We start from the raw sequence: 23,472 nt of genomic DNA, 5'->3' as shown, positions 1-23,472 counted from the left end.
TCTATTCAGTATTTAAAAGAAGATTTTAAGTTATAGTTGATGCTCATTTAAGATTTTGTACAAAAAAAATTAACCTTAAAATTATAGCTACCTCCCTTCCCTCAACTGAACAACTAAAACTCTTTACCAGGAATACTTCTTAACAAGACAGCTTCTTGTATTAGTTGTTTTGATTTTTTTTTTCAGACTTCTTTTGGTAAAATGAACTTAAGTGTAAACAGATATTTAAATTACCATATTGAGGATGACAATCTGTTTTGTAAAGTGTAGTTCCATTCCCTCAAGCCTTCTCTAAATGTAAAGCATTGCTTTGTAGGCAAGTAACTGCCTTCTTATTGCAAAAATATGTGTAGCACTTTCTGAGCAAGGATATCTTCCAGTTAAGAAGACCACATCCTGTAAACACTTCTTTCAGTTCTGAAATCCGAATGTAGAACATTAACTGCTGACCTATCACTGCCTGAACTGTAACTCTTTACTGATCTGTCGTAGCTTCTTCTGGCTGCCTGAAGTATCTGTAGGACCAAGATATTTGCTGTGGTTAGAAAATGTCCTTAAAAAAATTAGTTGTTTTAAAATTATTTTTCTCATCTTCTTTCAAAAAAAACTATGAATCCAAGGCTGACCAAATCATTAGATTATAAGAAGTCAAATTTTATAAACTGTCAAACTGTGTTGTCTTCTAAGGTTGTACTAAACCATCTTTTACTATGTGAATGTGCTGTTGTGAGCACTAAATTATTTTTGCAAACATAAGGACCTTTCCATCTCTTTCATACTAAGAGAAAAATATTTAAAAATAATGAAATTAAAATCTTTGCTTTGAAGGAATCTTAATTTAGAAAGCCTGTGACTAGAGGTTTAGTTTTACCTGCTCAATCTCCTCCAACAGTAGGCACTAAGTTTCATGTTCCCTTATTCCTATGCAGGTCCTTTGCTTCAGCAAAGATTTTCTATTCAAGGTCAATAAGTATGAGTTGATCAGCAAGCTAATCTTATTAAAAAAAAATTCCCCCAATATTTTGTAGGGTCTTTTTTGGGTCACTTTGCTGATCTTGTTAGTGGTGTGGTTGTGCAAACCCTAGATTTGGGAGAAAAGGTAGGTGGAAGTAGGGGAAAGCAGGGCTTGTCCTTTCTTTAGCAGACTGTAGTTTGTATTAAGCACAGTGTGAATTGACTTCTTAGTTGAGCTCCAGTTGCTGGTTTGGAATGTTCTTTCATTTCATTACAGTAAATCTAATTTTCATTCTTTTAAATCAACCTCTGATTTGTTCCTCAATAAATCTTCCATAGTAGTCAGGAGTGCAGTTTAAAAACTGGGATATTTACCAGTTGTGCTTCTTTCAGGGAAGTTTTAATTGTTTAGGCATACACAGATTGACTTTCAGACTCTGGACTGTAGGCTGGGAATTTCATGCCTATCTTCCACAGAGCTGAAGATAGTTTGGTCTCTAAGAACAGGTCTGAAAATACATTGTGTTTAGTCAATTTCCAGAATATTTTGACAAATGACAATATGTTTGATCTTCTATGAAATATGTTGTAATTACTGTGATAGTTGGAAATAATTAACCCTGGTAAGAACTGAAGCTTGAAAAACACAGAGGGGAAATGAAGAGCTGTTCAGTCCTTCATTGCTGTGGGACATCAAGTCCTTTTTCCTGAAGACTATCTACCACTTGCTCTTGAGACTTTCACACCTAGTTTTTTTACTTCCTAGGGATTCCTGGTGGGTCTGTATTTTCATCATCTGGAGGATCTCTTGATCAAAATGTATAATTCACCAGAGTTTGAATGTGGGATGCTTTGCTTTCAAGCTGGACTCTAAGACTCTAAGTGAACAGAGGACTGAGAGGTGATGGACTGCCAGAAGATTAGTAAGCAAGTTCATATGCACTATCACTGGCAGAATGATGCTATTAGAAATATTTGTCACTGATAACTTGGGGTGCCCTTCTTAGTTTACCTTTTCATCTCAGATGAGCAATGCATATCCATGCTAATTCATTGAGGAACTGAAGGTGCAACATAGTTTAGGGGCGTGGGGCTGGATGAATAAAAGGCATTGCATCTTCGTAACTCTGAAATCTTCAGGGAAAGTTGCAGCCCTGGTTTGAAGGGGCCTAGTGACTCTGGAGTGCAGCCATGCAGGCTATGGCAGTCTCGCTGGGCTGTCCTCTACCCAAGAAGTGCAGGTAACAGTCCTTTTGATCTTTCTCCCATCTCTGCCTTTTTCCCCAAAGTGCCAAGCCTGTACAGAAGAGAGGAGGTGGCATAGATTGGCATAAGCACTGTAGACAGAAACAGATTTTCCCTGTTTTGATGCCAGTTTTTTAAGACTCTTTAATACTCTGCTTCTCTCTTTTACTCTCTGAAGAGATTAGAGTGGGAATGAGATTTTTGGCCAAGATATCTGTGCTTTTTTGGAAAAGCACTAGTAAGTTTTTGTCACCTTCTTAATGGGTGGGGGGAGGGGGGAATATCCAGCTTCCTGTAGTCTCAAGTAAAATTCTTTTCTTGATCTGAGTTTTCATTGCTGTTCCCTGCAAAGTATTTCTTAGAGCCACTGCATGAAAAAAGTTTGAGTTGTGTGGAGTTTTTCCTTCTTCAGTCATACTAGTATTAACAGCAACTACTTTTGCAAGAGAAGCTTTGCTGGAGGATGCCTGCTTACTGAAGTAGTACTGTGTGTCAAATGGATAGTTTTGAAAACACCCTCAAGGAGATGAAATAAGCTATTTCTTATGCCAGTTGGGATTCTGGTTCCCCCTCCCTACCCCCCCATTTCTCTATTTATTTCTTGCTCTTTAATTTAAAAAATAACTGCTTATCCTTTGGTTGACTGGTAAGTCTATTGCATGTTGCGCATCGGAGGAAATACAGTGATTGCTGGAAGAGAATTTCTTTTCTTAGGATACAAAGATGACAACAAAGTCCTCAGAAAATATTAAATCAAGCCTCAAATAATTTTGAGTGGTGCATTGGAGAACATACCTAATGTGTTTGTTTTTCTTTCAAAATTGTGTAGTACAAGAATTAACCTAAGCAGGATTTGGAGACAGTGAATTTTTTCCTTAAGGAAGTTTCTTAATGGTGTCCTTTTGCATGCTTCAGAGGAACTAGTGTAATGATATTAAATTCTCTAGAACTGAAATTTTAATATTGTGGAAACAAAGATAATGTGATGCTGAGTCTCTCTTACACCCCCCCCCCCCCCGAGTCAAAATGTACTAGGTTTCCTTTTAAATGCATTCACAATCTATTTAGGAAATAAAAAAAAGTGTCTGTTGAACTTGCAGACAAGCATGAAACAACTATATGTACATTTTTGTCACACTTTCATGTGTACACTGCATTTGTGAGCTGACAGTCTCTGTGTAATAAGAATTTAGAACATGGTAAATTGGAATTGACTCCGAACCTGGGGGCACGTGTGTCTTTTGGTGTAACTTCCTTTATGTATTTTTTCTCCCAATAGTGAATATTTGATAAAAATACTGTGAACAGCATTCAGGTTTTCCTATTTTTTAGTTATCTTCCCACTGCGTTTTTCACTTTAAACATGAAGTAGAAATTCTCTGTATTTTTTTTGGATGCTGTAGATATTCTTCTCTTTTTTGGAGGAAGAAGCAGAGTGGTACTACTCCTCGTTCAAGAGACTGGATTCTAGCAGAGGTTCAGCGTGTGTGTCATGTCTTAAAACCCTGGGCAGAAAAGGTTCCTGAAAGACTGTGGCGTAGTATACATGCTTTTGCATTTGTTTATTCTGCTGTATGGTTAGAATATGAGATGGAGACTACTTTGTGTGTGTACACATGTGCATACATGCACACATGCGCATGCACACACACCCCTTAAAATAAGGGGGAAAATATATATTTTAAGGTCCCCCAAAGTTCCTATTTTTTCCAGATACCTAATACCATAAACCACGTACAGTGAAAACAGTTTCTTCTGCTTTTTAATTTGCAACTTTTCTCAAATGTAGCCTGACTTTCAAAAGTGTGGCAGTGGAGTAAAATCCAAGTTGATTTTTCTCATACTTGGCTTTAGAGCCATAAATGTACTTGTTCTCCATCAGATGTTGCTTGCAAGGGATGATACTGTGCATTCAACAGAACAAATTATCTAGTTCTGAAAAGTCATGGTTGTCCATAACTCTTCTGAAATAAGAATTTATAACTCAAATGTAGTATGAGTGCTTTTTTAGTGATCTGCCCATCAGGGCTTTGAGTTGGAATCTGTTCTTGGTGTTGATTAGGCAGAATGTGTTTTAATTAAAAATAAGAGTATGTGATAGTGAAAAAGCTAGGATTAAGCTGTAGTGTAGTTCTGCTTAAAATTTATCATGTTACCATGTTGTGAGGAAAAGCTTAGTTAGATAAAGAGGTGCCAGAGCAAAAGATTTTTCTTTTCAAAAGTGTGTAAAATGCTTATTTCCCTCCTCCTTCTCCCCAACCCTTAACTTTTGGGGACTAGCTTAGCACTGAGAGCTCATGTAGCATGTATTCCAGAATATACATGTCAGCAAGTCACAGCTGGGGATGTGTGTGTTTGGGTGTGGTGGTTTTTTAAGTTTTTTTTGTTTGTTTCATTTCATTGATTTGTTTATTGGTAAACAAGAAGGTGATTAACAGTCACAGGAAATATATTGCATTTGATAGTGAAATTAAATTAATGCCTTAGCTTGTGTAATGACATTTTATTTGTCAGCAGAGGGGGAGAAAGGAAGATTGGAGGAGTGTTCCAATCTTTTTTAGGACAAACTTCAAAAAAATTTTTTTTTTTTTTTAGGATAAATCTTCTGGACTTTTTTCAAATGGTGTTGATCTTTCTTTCTGGACACACAGATACTTAGATAATAATCTTTCATGTAACGATCTGCACAACTGTTCATTGTTTATGTAGTTCTCCAGTTGCTGTTTTCTTGCTGCCGGGGAGTACAGTGAAGGGGTCAGTGATCGAAGCACTAATGGAGGCTGCCAGGGAATGGAGACTTTCTAGAGGCAGCCCCAAGCTGGAACACGTGTTCTGGAGGAGCTGGCACATCCAACATAGTCTGCTCTCTGCCTGTAAGGATGCCATTTTGATCTCAAATGGAAGTGGAAGTTTAACCTTCTGTGGAAGACAGCAATACAAGGGAGAAGACATCTATTTTGTTCTTGTCAGTTCAGAGCCAAGAAAGCTGTTTCAATCTTTACGTCATAGAGCAGCAATTCCTAAATGGACTGTATATGAATGGAGTTGCTAGCCGGATGTAAACTTGGTTTAGTCCAGTACTTACGTGTTTTTAGTAATACAAACTTTTTGGCTGTAGGTGGGAAAGCAGTAGGAAAATTTCAGAAGGAAATTTCCAGAGCCACTGCCTTAAGGGTTAGCAACCCAAATTTCGCATTCTCCAGCAAGCCAGGGAAGTTGCAGGACAGTCATGGAACCCTGGCATCCTTCAGCAGCTCTAGCTAGCCTGGCCATGGCAGCCTGGCCAGCTGAGACCAGCAGTGTTTTTGGAAATGGTAGCTGAGATGCAAAGCAGCTGTTAAACAATTATATTAGTGTGAGGAGTCTGGGGTTTGCTAAATCACTGGGTGTTCTGGAATTGGTAAAAACAGTTACTTTAATGATTATTCTGTTGCTCTCAGTTTAATAATTCCTAAAGTTTCCCCATTTTGCACCTGTACATAGAATGCCATGTGAAAACAGTATGTTAGTCAGAATCTGATATCCTGAAGAACCTTCATATTATTTTTAAAAAAGATTTTGGCTAGCAGCCTGCCTAGGTATTTTATGCATAATTCTTTTTTTTGGTGTGGGATGTTTGCTGTTTTGAAAGCAGATGACAAAACCCTCCTTCTGTAATTTCATCGTGCTCCCTTTCGTTTTTATTTTGTCACCTTATTTGAACTGGCCCCAACACATGTCATCAAGATGAGGTTATGGGTGTTTTCCATATACATCTTAGACTTACTGTATTATTCCAGCATACTAGCCAGGACCACATAATAAAACTTTGTATCCTCAACATATAGAGTATATGGCAATACTCCACAAAAGCTCTCCAGGCAGAATTAGCTTCTCAGAAATAGATCCAACTACTTGTGAGCAACTGTCTCCACTCTTGCCAATGGCTGTGGCTGCAGACTTTCAATAAATCTCATGTTAAGCTAAATGAAAGGCAGCTGGCAGGTCCAATTAAAATAATTGCAGCTTTTTTAAAGCCTCATCTGTTGCTAGGAGTTGTATTTCCCCATGAGGGCTGTGGGAGTATTTGTGACACGGTGTGGGTGGTATAGATTCTCTTTCAGAGAATGTGCTTCAGATTCACTGGAATAGCAGTGTTTTAAGAAGTTACCTAGTTTAGGTCCTGCATGTAACTTGCTACATTTTGTTAAGCTTGGACATTAAAAATCCCTTTCTGTTACTTGTATGGATGGCATTGGTTTGAACTCAAACTTATTAGCAATCCGTATGTTTTGGTTTTGGCTGGTATAGAAGGAACCGATGATAATACACCTCTTCTGTGTTTTGGCACATTGTCTCTGGTGTTTTTATCACTTTGAGATTTGGCAGAGACAAAAATGAATAATTGCAGAATGTTTGTTTGTTGTGGTGGTAAGTTTTATAGTACAACTTCTGTGTCTATGTTCAAGTTTGAAGTTAAACAAAGGTCATGTGTGGCTTTCGAACTGTCTTACATTTCTATAAGACTCCTGATAGCCATCATCTTGAAAACGTTGTAATTATTTTTCACAGTTCCATGTGGATGGTTTAATAAACTCCATTCTGCATCCTGGTGATTCTGTGGTCCAAGTTCAGAAACTGATTCAAACTCCTATGGTGTGAATTGGAAGAGGTGCAGTGATTCGGGTAGGTGACTGTCCAGATATGTTGAAGGAGATAAGGGGAAGGATATGTCTTGAGTGCATTTATTGTTGTTGATGATTATTATTGTTCCAGTTACTCTTCAATGTGCTAATAGGTGATCTTCTCTTACCCTTATATGTAAGAATATGTATGTAAGAACTTTGGTTTTTTTTATTGCTGAATATGTATTACAGTAGCTTGTAGAGAAGGTGTGTAAGAACTGATGATTGTGGCTGCTTTCTGGCAAAAGGTGCCATGGAGAGTCAGCATTTATATTGTAGCTAAATATACACTTACTCAGGGACAAGCTCCACACATGGATCACAGACTGTATTCTATGTATCTGTGGTTTTAACATGTTCATATTCTTCTATATAAGCACTTGTGTATAGGCAATCTGTATTCCATTGTTTCTGGTACGATTTTCTGCGTTGCTTACTTGGAATGTTCTGTAACATATGCAGGACAGTCATTTTATGACAATGTGTTCAGGTGGTTCTGTGCAAAAAATGAAAATAATTTCAAACAAATATTTCTGCCTTGGGTAAGCTAACTTAAATGCTACTATTGTATCCAAAGAGACCTTAATATGAATGCTTTTTTTCCCCAGTTGCAAACGTTCTTTTTTGTATACTTGTTACATTTACATAAAGTTAATGTTGGTTAGTGATAGGTTTTTGGTTTTTTTTTTTTAAGAGATGAGACTAAATTTTTTGTTTAAACTTATTTTTTTGTCTCATAATTGAAGAGCAGATGCACTTAGTTCCTCCCAAAGAATTAACAGGGTAACATAACCAGAATGATACGGAAGGTTTTTTTAATGTAAATGTATGCCTAGTTGAAGTGTTGAAAAAATTCTTTAATAGATCACAGTACATTTCAATCTTAGTATACTGGACTAGGAATCATTGTACTAGTCCTTATTAGGACCATTGAGCAAACACATTTTTCACCCTGTTCTTTTCTTGCCCTGATGCAAGAATGTAGAGAGAATACACTCACAAATATTTGTAACTATGCACAGAAAATGCTTGATTTTTGGAAAGAAAAAATATATTTTAATAGCAAAAATACTGTTGTAAATGCTTAATAGCATTGTAGAAATGATGCACGTGAAAATGCAGGTGCATTATGAGATTTAAATTTATAACCATTTTGAAAGGTAGTACAGGTGCTAGGGAAAGTGATTTAAAAAGAAAAAAGGATAGTAAAGAGAAAAGACAATTTTGTTTTGAGATTCAGATTTTATCTTTTTGAGAGGAAAATCTTAATTAGGTTTATAAAAATATTTGAAGGTATTCTGTATGAGTGCTTCAGATTATCCGGTCCTCTGTAACCAAGGATCTATAGAAGCAATAAAGTGTTGTTTTTCTCTATTACATTTCTGAGGTTTCTTTCGCTGTTCTCCGAACAGTGAGTGGTACTGTGAAACAAAATCGTGTCACAAGAGGGATGCAGTTTTGTGATTTGGATAGGCTGAGACTTTTAATAAGCTATGATTCTTACATTTACTAGTTAGCTAACAGAATAACAAAGCAAGGAGCAGTGCAAAGCTTTGATTTAGATGTGGTCCTTTTCTTTGTTGTTATGCTATTCATATTGTTCAGTAATTTCCCTTAATGTGCATAACAGTAGACTGATAATATTCAAACATCTGTAAGAATAATTCTGTTTTGAATTAGATTCTTCTTTTATAATCCTAGTTTCATTGTAGATCTGCTTGTTTTGGCATTGAAATGCTTGTTAAGTCTGCTTAAGATAATTCAAATAGAATGGTTAATCAATAGTTTATTTTTAGTTGCTTTACATTAGTTTGCTCTCACTTTATATGTAGCCCTTCATTCATTCCTAAGTGTTGATTCATGGGACAGACTTGATTAATGAGCCTTTTGCGGGGGGGGAAGAAGTCTCTACTGACTAAAAAAGACCAGGACTGGGAAGCAAATGATGCCTTTGCAATAGGCTTATCTCAAATAGCTGAATTGTACAGCACAATGTGATGAAGTATTTACTGTAGTATTGCAAGGGACATAATCTGTGTTTATGATGTTTTCTGATCCTCTTGGATAGAGGTTTCCTGCTGCCAATTGAGCATGTGTTCTCCAAATTCTTCTCAAAGTTTTGAAATGCATAGTTTTCTGGAAAAGATGCCGTAACTTGTCGTGGTGCTAAATTCACAGTTAGCACACTGCTAAATGATTAGATCTAGAATGAAGATAATGGTATTTACAGGTACTAAAAATACACAGTGAAAATAGAGATCATGCGTGAATTCTTACTTGAGTATAGCTGAAATATGTGAAAGAAATTTTAAAATCAAATATTAAATGCTAGAATTTATCAGATCTTTATTTCCCTTTTTGTAATTCATGTTCTACCTAGTAAGTGAACTTGACAAGTCCCTGAAATCTTCAATTGTCCAGAGTACTGCAGTCTCCTTTGCAGTGGAGTAATATTGTATATTTGGTGTTTTAACTACATTTTATTTAAGGATGCAACTTTTGAAGCTGCATTTGATTAGAATAAGCTAAGGAAAATCCTATTCCACTGTCTTGCCATAAAGACTTCCATCTGAGTAAATAAATAAAAAGTTGGCTAGAGAGGAGCCCTATCTCTCTCCCATCCCTTCAGTATTCTTATGGCTTTATTTTGAGTTTTTGGATATGTTCCAAGCTTCTTATATAAGCCTTGGTCTGCGTATTTACTCTGTGAGCCCTCTTGACTTGCTGATTCATTTGCCCTTGTAGCAGTAAATGTTGGCCCAGTTCTCCTCCTTCCTAGTTCTATTGACAAGTTTTGGCATGAAGTGCCTACTCAAACCGATCTCAGGTGGCTGAGTTAYGAAGGTTAATTAAGTCAGTGCAAGACTTGTTTTGTCTTGGCAGTCTGTATTGGGAACTCTTTCTGTCAGCTTGGTGTCCTCTGTAATGCAGAGGTGGTATGAACAAGCTATGTTGATAGGTAGGTAAAACAATTCTCAGCTTTGTGGACATTGAACACTAAAATATTTTAGACTGCTGCTTTGACTGTTATTTCAGTTCAAGACTTTATGGAGGACAGCAGTTAGTTTGTTACTTAAAAATGTGCGTGCTACTAGTGGAGCCTGTCTATAACAAGATTAGGTTATCAGAGGGTTGGCTTGTGCGATAAGCTTCCTGGTTGAGATGTTGCCAAAATTGGATATTTGAAGGATAATCACATTCATCCTGAATATATCTAGGCAAATTTGCTTAATTCTATGCAAAGACTAGGAATTAGGAAGCTCCCTTTTGCATTGTGTAAGTAGTTTTTGGATACTATTTCTCAATTCAGCAACTAGCAAATAAAGAACACTTATTATACAATGTTATAAATATACATGGCGGTTTCAGAGGGGAAGTATGGAGAGAACACTTCTGTCCAACTTATTTAAATAGTATGACACATTCTGGCTTCCTCCTCCCCTTTCCTCTCTCCTCTCCTATTCCAGCTACATTGTTCAGTGGAGACAGAGAATTAAGTGCCAGCAAATTTATACAAGAAAATCTCTTTTTGATAGTTGTCTTTGAACTCCTGGCTGACTGCAGTTTACTGGTTTAGGAATATGTGTGCCTATTTCTTCAGTTTAGATGTAGCTTCTCTGTCATTCACAGAGATTGAGTGTTTCCTCCTCCTCTTCTGTTTTCCATGGAAGAATTTATCTTAAGGATTTATTAGCATCAGTCATAATACAGCGGTATATTTTTCTGTTAATGGAATAAATGACGATGAGGCAGAAATGTCTAGTGATATGCATTACTTTAAAGGATGTCATAGGTAGTCATGGGAAGATGTAGGGGATGTGCCATAGTTTGCTTTTCCTGCAAAAATGCTTTCTTTTATATAAAGTACGAATAGAATTATTTCTTGCATTACTATTATCATGTCTGGAGGGCTGTACAACACTTGTGTGGAGAGTTGGAAAGACTGATGTGCTAGAAAACTCCACATCACTATAAGAAATACTGCCCATCACTGAAGAAGAGTGGAAAATGAAGCAGGCTAGTTTACCGCTAGCTGTTTTGCAGTCAGTTCAGACGTCATACACAGAAAGCATGAAGAATAAATTTCCTTTCCTTAATAGGAAAGGGGTAGTACAGGAAGAATGCTTTGTATCTAGGAACATCTAATTACTGCCAAGTTGTCAGCCTGCAAATTTCAGAGAGCCATTGAATGGAGAATGTCTTGAAGTCCAAGCTGCCTGGCTGTCAAGCATGTCCTTTTGCAATTCAGCATTCGATAGCTTGCTTCCAAAACAGTGAAGAGGATTCAGGTGATCTTCAGACTTTCCTCCTGCCAGTGAGCCAATGAAGTCAAAAGAAAAGGATCTCTTAAGTGAGCTAGCTGGTTAGATGAGTGATGGAAAAGCGAATAGTGTTGATCTTATGAAATATTGGCTTTTTTTTAGGGCAAAAAATGGTGGATTTTTCTAAGAAGAGAGAGGAAATTTGAGGTAAACATTGATTGTAGAGGATAAGCAAATAGAGTAAAGCATGTACGGGAAGGAAAAAGCCTTTATTCTTTTAATGCAAAACCAAGATATTGGAAATAGAGTTGATTAAGGACTCTGAATAATTTAAGGATCTATAGAAAAAAAAAGTGTTAGGTACTCAGTTAAAAAAAAAAAAGTTTATTTAAAAGCATAAGCTTGTTCTGTTTAATATCACTCGTCCTTGGTAGGAAGAATCATGTGTTTAGATGGTTAAAATAGCTGCCTATAACTTAGGAAGGACCAAATGAGGAAAAGGGAAGGAGATGGTGTTATTTTGGTTAAAATAACTTTGTCTATTTTTATCTTCAGACAACTGAAGAATATAAAAGAACATTAATACTTGTTAACCAGTATTTTCTCAGGTAAGCCACAGAATAAATGCCTAGCTACTGCAAGCCACCAAATTGTAGTCGCATTCAGGATAGTGAACTCTGTAAGTACAGGAAATTTCATTTTTATGTGTAAGTGGTCTTACATTGATCATACTAAAATGTTCATAAAAAAAAGATGACAGACACAATATTCTTAGAAGCCAGTGCAGAAGGATTCAGAATAGCACCTGACCTGAAAGGTGCCAAGTGAGTGAGTGCATAATTTAAAATGTCTCTGTGTTTGCTAAAGTATAAATGACTATGAATTGATTTTAATTTTCCATAATAAATATAAAGTTTAATCAGTAGCATTTATTTGTTCCCTTTTCTAAAGACCACTTGAAAGCCCTTTAGCTAAGTCATCTGTATAGAAATTCCGTTTCTCCTCCAATTTTAAAGGGAAATCAGTTAAGGGTGTTTTATTAGATGCTTAGAAAGCTACAATTTTAAAACAAAATAATGTAGGAGTGAAAAGTGTCTGTCTGTTAATTAAATGAAGAAAAAAGACACAGCAATGACTATGGGTTAGAAGCTAAAGATTGAAGTGAAGGTAACAGGAAATCCATCTAAAATATGTTGTATGCTATGTTAGGCCCACTGAGGTGCTTGAGAAGGTGATTAAAAAAAATCCAATCCTTTTTTTTAATATACTCAGCAGATATGATTGAGTTACTTGATGTATTTCATAACTTAGAGAATCCAGGAAGACTTGATGATCAAACTCTTAAGAATCAGACTCCTTTGTAGGCTTGTTCAACAGACAAGTGGCTCACTTTTTTTTTTTTAAACTTCCTGATCACTCACTATACTTACATCTGTGTCTTCAATTTATATTTAGGTTGTAGGATTCATAATTTCCCTAGTCTATCATGTGAAATAATGCTTTCTTCTTATGTTCCCCTTCTCTGTGCCTTGAATTAATTGCTTCTGTGAGAACAGACCACTATTCGTCTTTTGCATGTTACTATTGGTATTTGAGGATATAAAGCTGCTGGATCTGCCTCTCATCCTGGGTTAGATGAAGAAGCCTCTGTGGTCTTTTGGCTACTACCAGGCTATTTAGAACTCAAGCCATTCTCTTGCTTAATATAGATGCTTTTATGGCTGCTGATGATCCTTCATTCCTTCCCTACCCTCTGTGCTGAAATACAGGCTTCAAGTAAAAATTATTCCAGACTTACTCTATCTCTATTCACAGTTATAAATGTGTTCACATTTATTTAGGAGCTGAAATATCTCCTCTCTAATTCAGAGACAAAACTCTCTGAAAGCACAAAGGTAATTTCTTCAGCTGTAATTGAGTTAATGAGAGCACAAGAAAAAAAAAAATCTTTCAGAGGTCAGAGAAATTGCTTGAATACTCTTTCATCATTTGCTCTCAGTACAGATCAAGTTAGAGTTGAGGGCTGGTTCCCACAGATCATTCATTTCCCTGTTATATGGGAATACAGTTGTCAGGACATAGTATATTTCTTCTTTTGAATCTTATGTTCATATCAAACTTTATTTGCGTTTTTGCTAGCTCCTGGTTGGGACAGCAGGGAAGCAGATCCTGTAAACATTTCTGATTTAAGTTTCCTGGTTAAAAAGCCTGAATGCTTTTACCAATGTAACTCTGGTCTTGTTATGCATATGCTTGTACAAATGTAATGTATGTAATGCATTTTAATAAATGCCTGAAATCAGTTTTTTTTCCAAATAGTATGATTGCCCTTTGTGGGCATGTAACCCGAAGGAGTTGTAGACAAGCAACTGGAATCACCTATCATGATTCAATAGAAGTGTGGCATAAAAAACAGATTGCATGCCCCCTAGGATGGGCAGAGATGACCTAGATGTATAGCGGAGCACATTGAAATGATGTGGGGGTGGGGGGAAGTATCGGTGAACTTGATGTACAATGATATTTCCACATCAGCAGCCTAGTCATTGTCAGGATTTTGTTTTTGAGCATTGTTTTGAAGGCAAGAGGTAAGGAATGATGAAGGAATGCACAGTGAGCTAATTTTATAGATCGGTCTGGGGATGGTTTCAAATGCTGCTTTGAAAACTTGAGAATGGTGATAGAATTGAACTTCATTGATTGATCAGGAGTTTACCTCTTGATTCTGAATGAGATAACGGTATGGAAAATAGAGTGAAAAGGAGCTGCTTATCTGTAATAGAAAACTGGAAATGAAAAGAGGGGTCCTTGGAACAGCAACACAGTCAAGGATTTTAGTAGAAATTATTTTTATAGTAAGATTTTGTTTTGGATATATGGGGAAGGGGGGAAATGGGACTACAGGAATATGATGGAGGAATGACTGAGAAGAATCGTGGGTATGAGTAAGTAACAGGTGGGATAGTGGTGATTTCCACTAGCCGATGAATCACCACTAGCTAGTGGTAGTTTCCAAAGCTGTGGGAACAGCTGCTGATGGTGGCTGAGACCAGAGTTCTGGTTTTATATGTGTTGAATTTTTAAGTAGGCAATCCACAGAGGTGCTCATCATCTAGAACTCTCCCGTGAAATGGAAGAGTGTCAGGGAAACCCTAGTATTAGAAAGACAGGGGAAAACAACTCTGGGTGGCAAAGAACATATGGAAGAGGAAGAGGAACAGGCGGAAGAGGGGAGAGGAATGAGTTAACCAACAGAGCAGGAAATCTCAATGGAATGAATGAGGAAGCAAAAGAGATGGTTCTTTTGGGGCTCTCACTTTGGAGAGAGTCTCATTGAAGACTTTATCATTGGAAGGATCTCTTGTATAGTATACTAGGTCTTTGAGAAACCTTGGGCTGATAGAAGCTATGTTAGTAAACAGTCTTTCTTTTCTATGTTTTTTTTATTATTTTCTTATTTCCACACTTCTCTTAAGAGAGAAATTTTTGACTGAGAGTAAAGGCTCCTCTTTAAATTTCACTACTTCTGAAGCTTACCAGCTGTAGTTTTCTTTAAATATGTATTTAAAACAAACAAAAAACATTTCAGTGGCGATAAAGATGTGTTTTATGTGGAGAATGATTGCCCAGACATTTTTGTGTCAAGCAAGAAGGCCTACTTCTTAAAGGGAAGGGTGTTAAATAAATTGGTCAAGCTCTGTCTTAATGTCTGCTATTTTTGGTTTAGATAGTGGCCTGCCAGGTCTAATTAAAGCTGTTCAGACTGTTTCTTTCTTTTTAACTGGTGTAATGATAGCACTAGTGTTACCTAACTGTTAGTGCGCATTCTGGTCTCTCTAAAAGCATAGATCATGCTGTAAGCATTTATTCTCAGTCCACCTTCTCATTGGTGTAAAACACCAGACTACTATTAACCTTAAATGCTTTCTTTTCTATATCTGAATAGTTTTGCAGGAACAGTGGACCACATGCTTAATCTCCGAGTAAATGCATTAAAACTGTGTTGAATTATTTTATCACTGATGCTATCAGTCTGTCTCAGTTTTGATCCCTTAATGGTATTAAAATGAAAGCTGGTATCTAGAGTGGAATTAGTCCATTAATCTTGCTACTGATCTTTACTGAAATTTTTCCCCACTAGAAAGAAATCTAGTGCTTTTTCAGCTGTTAATACACATGATTGATCTGTTAAAAATCAGTCTGTTGGGAAAAGTTGAAGTTTTGTTCCAAAGTATCTTAGTGCTAGACAGAAAATTGCATAGAGGTGCCATCTAATGCAGCTTAATAAGTGGCTAATTTTCCTCTGCAAAAGGCTAGAATTCACTAATCTGCAAGTGATATGCTTTATTGTTAAGAAAATTGGGAAGAATTGATTGAGATTAGAACACAACAGGTATCAGGTGGTTTTTAGAGCTCCCACCTTGTTTCCTCTTTCACTCAGAAGTGAGAATAGAGCTGCATGTCAATGTTTGGCTATTAGATCTAATATTGCATTTCATATATTACTAGAAGATATTGTGAACTGGAATGGGCAACTCCAGTAAAAAGGTTTTGGAAAAATGCATTAATACAATCTTCAAAATGCAGTTCAGGGCATGCAGTTTGAGAGTGCTTTCATCAGTTTGTGAAGGTCTCACATTCCTCCAGACAGTAAATTTCTCTGAGAAGACTCTTCAGACTGTGTCAGAGATTGGGAATGAGAAACTTAGGGGTGACTTGCATCCTATGTGTAACCAGTGGTTTCTGCATGTTATACTGTGCTATATTAGTTTARATCAAGTTCTGTAATTAAACCATTAAGAATTGAGGCAAAAGCAACCCTCACTATAACCTCATTAACAGAGCAAAAATGGCAAACTCATATCCTGTTCTTTTCCAGACACTGTCATCTTCTACCCAGGGTTTAAAACAACAATTGTATTCTTGTTTTTTCAGATTCTAAAAGTATCACTTCTAAAATCCTTTGGTTGCTTCAYGTTCTATCTGCGGAGGATTTTTTTATCAGGCAAAAAAGGACCATTTTCCAATCAGTTGAATTCAGCATATTAATTTCCTTAAACTTTCTTATAAAGTTGGGGATTATTTACCTTGCAGCTATGCAATTTCAAATGACAGAAGTCTTTAATACGTTCATGAACTGTTTGTCTTAAAGTTCAGATGACTTGTGGTCCTGGATTGCTTTTGTGTGTCAGACAAGGATTGTCATCCTGTTGCACAGTAAAAATCCAAGGGGACTGTAAAGCTTTGTTTCATCCATAAAGCAGATCACATCTAGAATAGTCTTTCTGGAAATGTAAATTAGCTTTGCAATGGGGTTTGGTAGCTTTAAATTATATGGTAAAAGGTGACAATCCACACACTTCATCCTGGCTTCTCAGACAGGTAGTGAGGAGATCCGACAACATGCCAAGCCTTAATGTTTATAAATTGGCTCAAACATTGAGATTAAGCAGCAGCATTAGTTTTCTTAAGAGTAATGTGATAATGTCACAGAAAAACAAATAGTACCTCAATGGCAGATGGTACATGCCTGTATGAAATGTAATAGACTGAAAATACGTTTTGGAATGATGTTGCATATGGTTAGTCATGATCATTTAGCCGTTGCACTTAATGATGAATTTAATGAGTTCCTACAAACCGGAACTTCAGCTTCCAGAAAGACACCTGTTCAATTGTTCACCATTTACTAAAAAGTTTTAAGACTGGACGCTTGCCTTGAGAGCATCTCCCTACTTCAGATAGGGGCATTTTTAAAATTCTGCGTGTGATTCTGTTTTGTTCCTGTCCTACTATCTAATTCCTGTTTTGAATATAGAAGTGTATTATTTCTCGTGGGTTCTTCCTTTGCTATTGTTTATAGAGAACACTGACATTCAAGAATCAATCTTCATAATGTACGTATGGGATGAATTAATGATATGCTGTTGTGACAGGGAATTGATACACAGATTAATTGACAGTTGTAAAAAGTATCTGACAGTTCTTTTTCTGTTCTTTAAACCCACCCAAGCAAGCAAAACCATCCTTTATTTTTGTGTCATTCTTTATGTTCAGAGAGCAGCTGAGTTTGATTGCATTTGCAGATATGAGTATTCAGCAGTTTTGCAAGCAAGTTCTGAGATTGCTAATTATATCTGTAATCAAAACCGGTCAGTGATGTCTCCTAATAGACTTTTATAAAGTAGAGCGGAACACAATAAATGCAGAAGGAAGCAAAAAGCTCATAATAGCAATTTCAATTAGAAAGTTATGCCCATTCACAGGTGGGGGAAAACGACATCTAAATATAGATCTCAGGGTTGCTTAACTAGCACTGCTCACCTCTGCCCTGGAAGGAAAGGAAACTCAGGAATTTACGTGTCCTAACAATGACTTGGCTGGTAGCGTGAGATCTATAATTAAGTGTACAATTATAGCAACTGTTTGCTGTTACTTTCTATTTTTTTAACAATTTAGATTTGAAAAGTTCTATTATGCTATAAAATAGTGTTTCTGAAATATGGGAAATGCCACAAATAAGGAAGTAAAAGATTTATTGTGTTCTTAATATCTTTTTTCTAATCTAATTTCAGACAATAACTAGATGGTTATTGGTTCTGACAACTTATTCCAGTGTATTTCATGCATAACTTAATAAACTTAAAAATAAAGCTTTTAGATGGTTTGGATAATAGCACTTGAAAATATGTTGTATAATTTCATGGAGCAGCCAGTAGCAATACTTCTGCAAAAGGCCACAGACACAAGGTATGCATTTAGAGTGCCACTAGCACTCTTCAACAAAGTCTGTAAAACTTGCTATCTGAATTCTGTGTGTGCCTAAGGTTCTGCTGCCGAGTCTATCCACAGCCTTCTGTGTCTTAATAGACTTAAACAGCTCTAGGATCCAAAATTGTGCATAAGCTGTTGTAGAAGTGACAAAGTATCTACCTGATGCAATAGGTGTGTTCAGAGTACTTCTGCCTGAGCAGGTTTTAAACGGAGGGGAATATATTACCTTTATAGTTCTCATTAATGGTGTATAAGCAATAGGTTATTCATCTGGGATGCTGGAGACCAGCACATTCTAGATCATTTGTTTTTTTGGGACAGGAGTGCACACTGTGACAATCTTTTGGTCATTCAGATGAATGACTTGCCCTGGGATTTGTTTGATCAAATCTCACAAGCTGGTATTGGAAAGTTCAATACGCAAAATTTTAAATTTTGTGCCCAAAACCTTTGCCAAATGTGCATATTCACTGTGCTTTCTCCTCTCATGCTTAGTAGTCATATTCACTTTATTATCTAGATTGCTTCTATCTCCTTACCAAGTAGTTAACAAATTACCTGTGTTAGTGAGTCAGCATCCATTTAATGCAGTATTTAGCCAATCAAGAGGTGTGGGTGTTGGGTGCCACCAGCTTTTTATACCCACTTGTGGTCCCTGTAAGACATGGTGCCATATTTCTTAAGTACTGAGCAAATAAAATAAGAAGTGTCCCTCCCTGAAGTAATTCAGTGTTTAATAAAAGATAAGAAACAACATGTAAATGTAATGAAGTAGAGGAAGGAAAAAAAGGGTTTGCATGAGTGGGGAAGAAGGGGTGTGAGGGTCATGATGATAACATCGTGTAGGTTAATCACCTACTTTGCTTAGATTAAATATATCCTATTCTTTCCAGTTCTGGTGGTAGGCATTCGGGTGTAATTCAGTGTCTGTGTAATAACTCAGTTTATTTAATGTTTATAATTATAAATCTTACTACTGAAGTTCATTAAATGGGTATATTCAGTCTCTTAAGTATTCCTATTCTCTCTTAGTCATTCATTCTGAAACTGTCTGCTTTCCTCCTCTTCCTTAGCCCAAGAGAGACTGATGACGTGAAGGAAGGCTGAGGTCTGAGCACATTTCCTGTGACTAACAGTAGTAGGCATGGAGAAGCTCTGGCTATTTGGAGCTGTCACTGTCTGTCTAGGGTTCTTGTGCTGGCAGGAAACTTTTACAAATGAAGGGGGATAAAAAGGTGAGAAGGAAGGGGAGTGGCATAGGAGCAAAGAGTGAGGGCACCAGATGTAAATAGTTTTCTCATGGATTTGCAACCCCTCTTGTTATCCTGAGCTCTCTTGCCGCATTCTGTTTGTGGCATTAGTCAGCCTCCTGATATGAAGTAGGTATGTCCAGTCCTTTCTAGAGTTGTTGCCAATTCTGCAGATCCTGGGGAGAACTTTGAAAATGCTGAAACTTGGGTAAGAGTTGTCATAACTTACAAAGAATGTGGGTGTTTTGCTTTATATTTTAATCCCTAGATTGAGTCAAGTTTGATTCTGTGCATTACCACTAGAGATAAAGCTTCCTTAGGCARAACTGAGGCCTTGGTGTAGCTTGCAAACCTACTCATTTCCAATCAATGAATTAGTACAAATGTCACTTAGAAAAGTAAATAATTCCGATGATGCCCGAGATGTAGACTGTAGCTGTTCTGAGTTCTGCTGGTTCAGTGGTCCCTAAGCATGGTTTGTGAGGTGGAGGTAAGTGACTCATGAAGCTTTGTCTCCTTGACTGAAGATCTCAGGTGGCTTTCTGTTGTGTATGGCTTCTTTCTTGTTTTTCAAAGTTTGAGTGCTACTATTTTGTGTACGTCAGAGACAAGAAACAAATTGATGTCAAAATAGATCAGTAGACATTTTTTTGTGTAAAAAGCCTACATTAAATGAATGCAGTGTTTAAGGATGTTGAGTACATTACTATTTCAAATGCTTGGTTTTAAAACCTTGCTAAAATACTTTATTTTTAAAACTAAGTTTTGAATATAAAATCAAAGTGTCATGTTTTTTTTTTTTCTACTTTTTCATTCTCACCTTGGTCTCTGGTTGTTTGAGTTGATGCAGTGGCATTGCAGTGACAACACCAGGTGATATCAGTAAAGCCTAAGCAGGATTGTTATATCTGAGAAGGATTAAATTGTTACTATATACTGTGCTGTTACTGTTTTGCAAAGCAACCCTGATTTGCAGAAATTAATAGTTTACAAGTCTGAACACTTGCTGTGCTTTGGTGAATGTATTCGTTACCTCCTGTAAATTAGTAATGACTTTCAATTAAATAGTGATTTCTCTAGTCTGATTTCTGTCCACTGATATGAAATGTCTTGGTTCTGTAGACAGATTCTCCTGATAACTTTTTTTTGTTAAGTATAGGAAATGATACCAGAATTAATGTGGGATGGAGCATTGTGTATCATTAATTCATGAATGCCTGAATCAATGTATGATTATTCATCTGCTTTAGTAAGACTTGAACAGAGTATCTTGGATGCTAGTTATGTCAGCTTGGTAGTTTTGCTAGAATGGAGGCAAGGAAGCATATCTCTCTTCATGGTTTATGAAAAACACTACATTTCAGCTTTCTCTACTAGAAATTTTTCCAAATAAGCCAACAGACCTCCTTCCTGTCATACATACCAACATTGAACCAACATTGGTTACATTCAGCTGTACTGTTCGATTCTGTGCTAATTGCACTATTTTAAAGGAGGTTTTTTTGCACCTCTGGTGCTTTTTCTAAACCTAAGTATGTTTATTTTGTTGTGAAACCACACTTTGTACTCATAGCATTTACACAGTGTGGGTTTTTGCTGCTCTATCCACAGATGTGAGAGAAATACTTTGAAAACAATTTGTTAAGAAAATTTAGTTCAAATTTGCTATCTTTGTTTATGCCTCAGAAATCAGTTTCGAGACCTTTCTTTGTTGACCAACTTCCCCAAGAAAAAGTAATTGACAACAAAATTCAATAGACCTGTTTGTCTTGCATACATGAATATATGAATGTGTGTTATTTTCTTAACCATCTTGTCCAAAAGTGCTGTTACAGTATTGTAAATATTGAATAAAATTTCATTATGCTGGGCACTAAGCATTTCATTCAGTTTTAAGATAATTAATAATACCTCTCWCAGTATTCTAGATGGCCTGGCAAAACAGTCAAGCTCTAAAATAATAATTCATATAGCAGTTCAGCCAGGCAGCATCCTGCAGAAGTTTCTTTCATTCCATTATTATAGAGAAGCATACCACATCCCTTGGCAGAACACTTCTCAAATGGATGTCCCCTGTAGCATACCAACCATGTTGCTAAATGCAGGTTATTTTGCGCCATGCTGGAAGCAAATGTGAATCTTGGTGTACTCATGGAGAAGGCTCTGTTAGCTGTCCGCTTCCAGCAATGAAGGATTCTGTCTGTCGACAGCTGTGAGAGCATGGTACAAGGAGGGACCAAATCTTCAAGTAGGTCAGTCTCATGCTGCTTAAGGCAACATATAATAGATGTCTTAGGCTCCTCCAACCAAGACTAGGAGAAGGACAGTGCAGCTTCTGGAGCTTGTGTTGGATGTTTCCAATCAGATAATCTGCTCAGCAGAGATTGTTTCCCCACTCTACAGACTCTAAATGTCTGGCCTTGATTCAAACACCAAAGTAACAAGAAACGGTAAGGGACAGTGACATCTGCTTCCAGAAAGAACATGATGTACTCTTTCTTGATAATGGTCTCTGAAACCTCCCCATCTCCCTGCTCTTCCTTCCTTCCTCTTCCTCTCCCCACCACCCAAATGTAGGAATCTGACATTAACTAAGCTGACTTTGGTCTACAGACCCTTCTGTTTTAAGTGTGAAAAGTCTGTTTGATTTCAAAAGGCGTATTATGTAGAGATAAATATTTTGCCAGCTATATTTATCTTGTATTTCCTCACTGAAGATCATGTTTTGTTTTGTTTTTTTTCTGCACCACTAACTCACTGTATGGCAAAAATTTCCCGCCTATGTATCATGTTATGTGATTGAATAAAAATCTTGCCAGTAACCATTAACAACAAAACTTTAGGATTGGAGTACATGAAATGATTACGTGCATCTCTGTATATACTCTCCTGACATTTATTAAAAATATTCTGTCAGTTTTAATCTGACCTGATGTAGTGCATAAATCACCTAAGTTTATAAATTTATCCTTCTGTGGTACTTCAGATAATTTGCTCAAGTCCTAGAAATGGGTTTTTACTTTGGTAGAGATTATTATGATTAGTATATGGAAACTTATTGTAGTGTAGCAAGAAATTTGCCAGCAATTTTTTTTAAACTATTACTTGGTTATAGGTATTCTTGTGCAGATGAAACTCGATTCATTGAGGATAGAGATACTAATAGAGCATTCAGCTGCCCTTTCTTGGTGGTCTTTGGAACCTCTCATCTTCCTGGTCCCTACTCCAAAAGTTCATGTGTGTGCTTCTGTGTAGTGGTTTGCAGTGTTAGCAAGAACTACTGCACTTGATCAGATCTCTGAAGTCTTGTTAGGCAGACATACTGTCTTTGTCATTGAATATGAGTGTATATTTAAGGGCAAGCATAGATGATCCTGGTCCCAGAATATTCACATGGAATTACTTAATGAAACAAATTGTTCTGACTGCTTAAAATGGGGAGTGATCGTTGGGGCTGCAGGCTGACTGAAATTACTCCCAAACTAGCAATTTTTAAGGTGTTTCTTCCAGCTGTTCCTTAGATGAACAGCATAAATGATGTGTGACCTCCTTAACCCCCTCTTTTTTTTTTTTTTTTTTTTTTTTTTTGAAGTAGAAATGGAGAAAGGAAAAGTGCCTGGTGGTTATTCATTGTCATTTAGCTTACTGAAATATTATCCTATTTCCTGATCTGTTGTGTGCAAGTTTGCCACTAGTGTTCTGAGTGCATCAATATCTCATCAAAGTTCTCCAGTGTGCAGTTCAAAGAATGACCAAGATTTGAGGTGAAATACATCCATGTGAAAATTTTAGTAAGAAAGATGTTGTTTTATTGCTAAAACTTAGGTTAGTGCTGAATTATCCTCATTATACAAACTTTAATTTTCTAGATAAGATGCAGTTTCTTGTACTCTGTGGTAGCTTTGCTTGAACATTTTTATGCAGAAACTGTCAGTTGTGCAAGATTACGTGTTCCAGTTTTCAGTTACAGTAGTTTAGAAATTCATCCAAGACTGAGGTTGTGACCTCCCACCCTAAGCTAAAGCTGAAACAAAATCCTGGGGAAGCCAGTGTTCCAGTTATCCCAAATGTGTTCTGTTTTGTACTTGACTTCTGTGTTTTCACAGAATCACAGAATCACTGAGGTTGGAAGGGACCTCTGGAGATCATCTAGTCCAACCCCTCTGCTCAAGCAGGGTCACCTAGAGCACATTGCACAGGATTGCATCCAGGTGCGTTTTGAATATCTCCAGAGAAGGAGACTCCACCACCTCTCGGGGCAACCTGTTCCAGTGCTCTGTCACCCTCACAGTGAAAAAAGTTTTTCCTCATGTTCAGATGGAA

General features: G+C 36.9%; 1 protein-coding gene across 13 annotated transcripts in view; it reads left to right on the top strand.

The window, feature by feature from the left end:
- ERBIN (erbb2 interacting protein) overlaps positions 1-23,472 on the top strand; it is a 117,879-nt gene that overhangs the window by 13,339 nt on the left and 81,068 nt on the right. For 12 of the 13 annotated variants that reach the window (XM_026056383.1, XM_026056381.1, XM_026056373.1 and 9 more), the window contains exon 2: positions 6,751-6,864. The exons of the other annotated variant lie outside the window; for it this stretch is intronic. The gene's annotated coding sequence lies outside the window, so the exon portion shown is untranslated. The remainder of the gene's footprint in view (positions 1-6,750; positions 6,865-23,472) is intronic. 13 annotated transcript variants of the gene reach the window in all.

Source organism: Apteryx rowi, unplaced genomic scaffold (genome assembly GCF_003343035.1).
Source record: "Apteryx rowi isolate R43461 unplaced genomic scaffold, aptRow1 scaffold_131, whole genome shotgun sequence".
NCBI lineage: Eukaryota > Metazoa > Chordata > Aves > Apterygiformes > Apterygidae > Apteryx > Apteryx rowi.
Note: the sequence above shows the minus strand (reverse complement) of the source record. Positions and strands in the feature narration are given on the sequence as shown.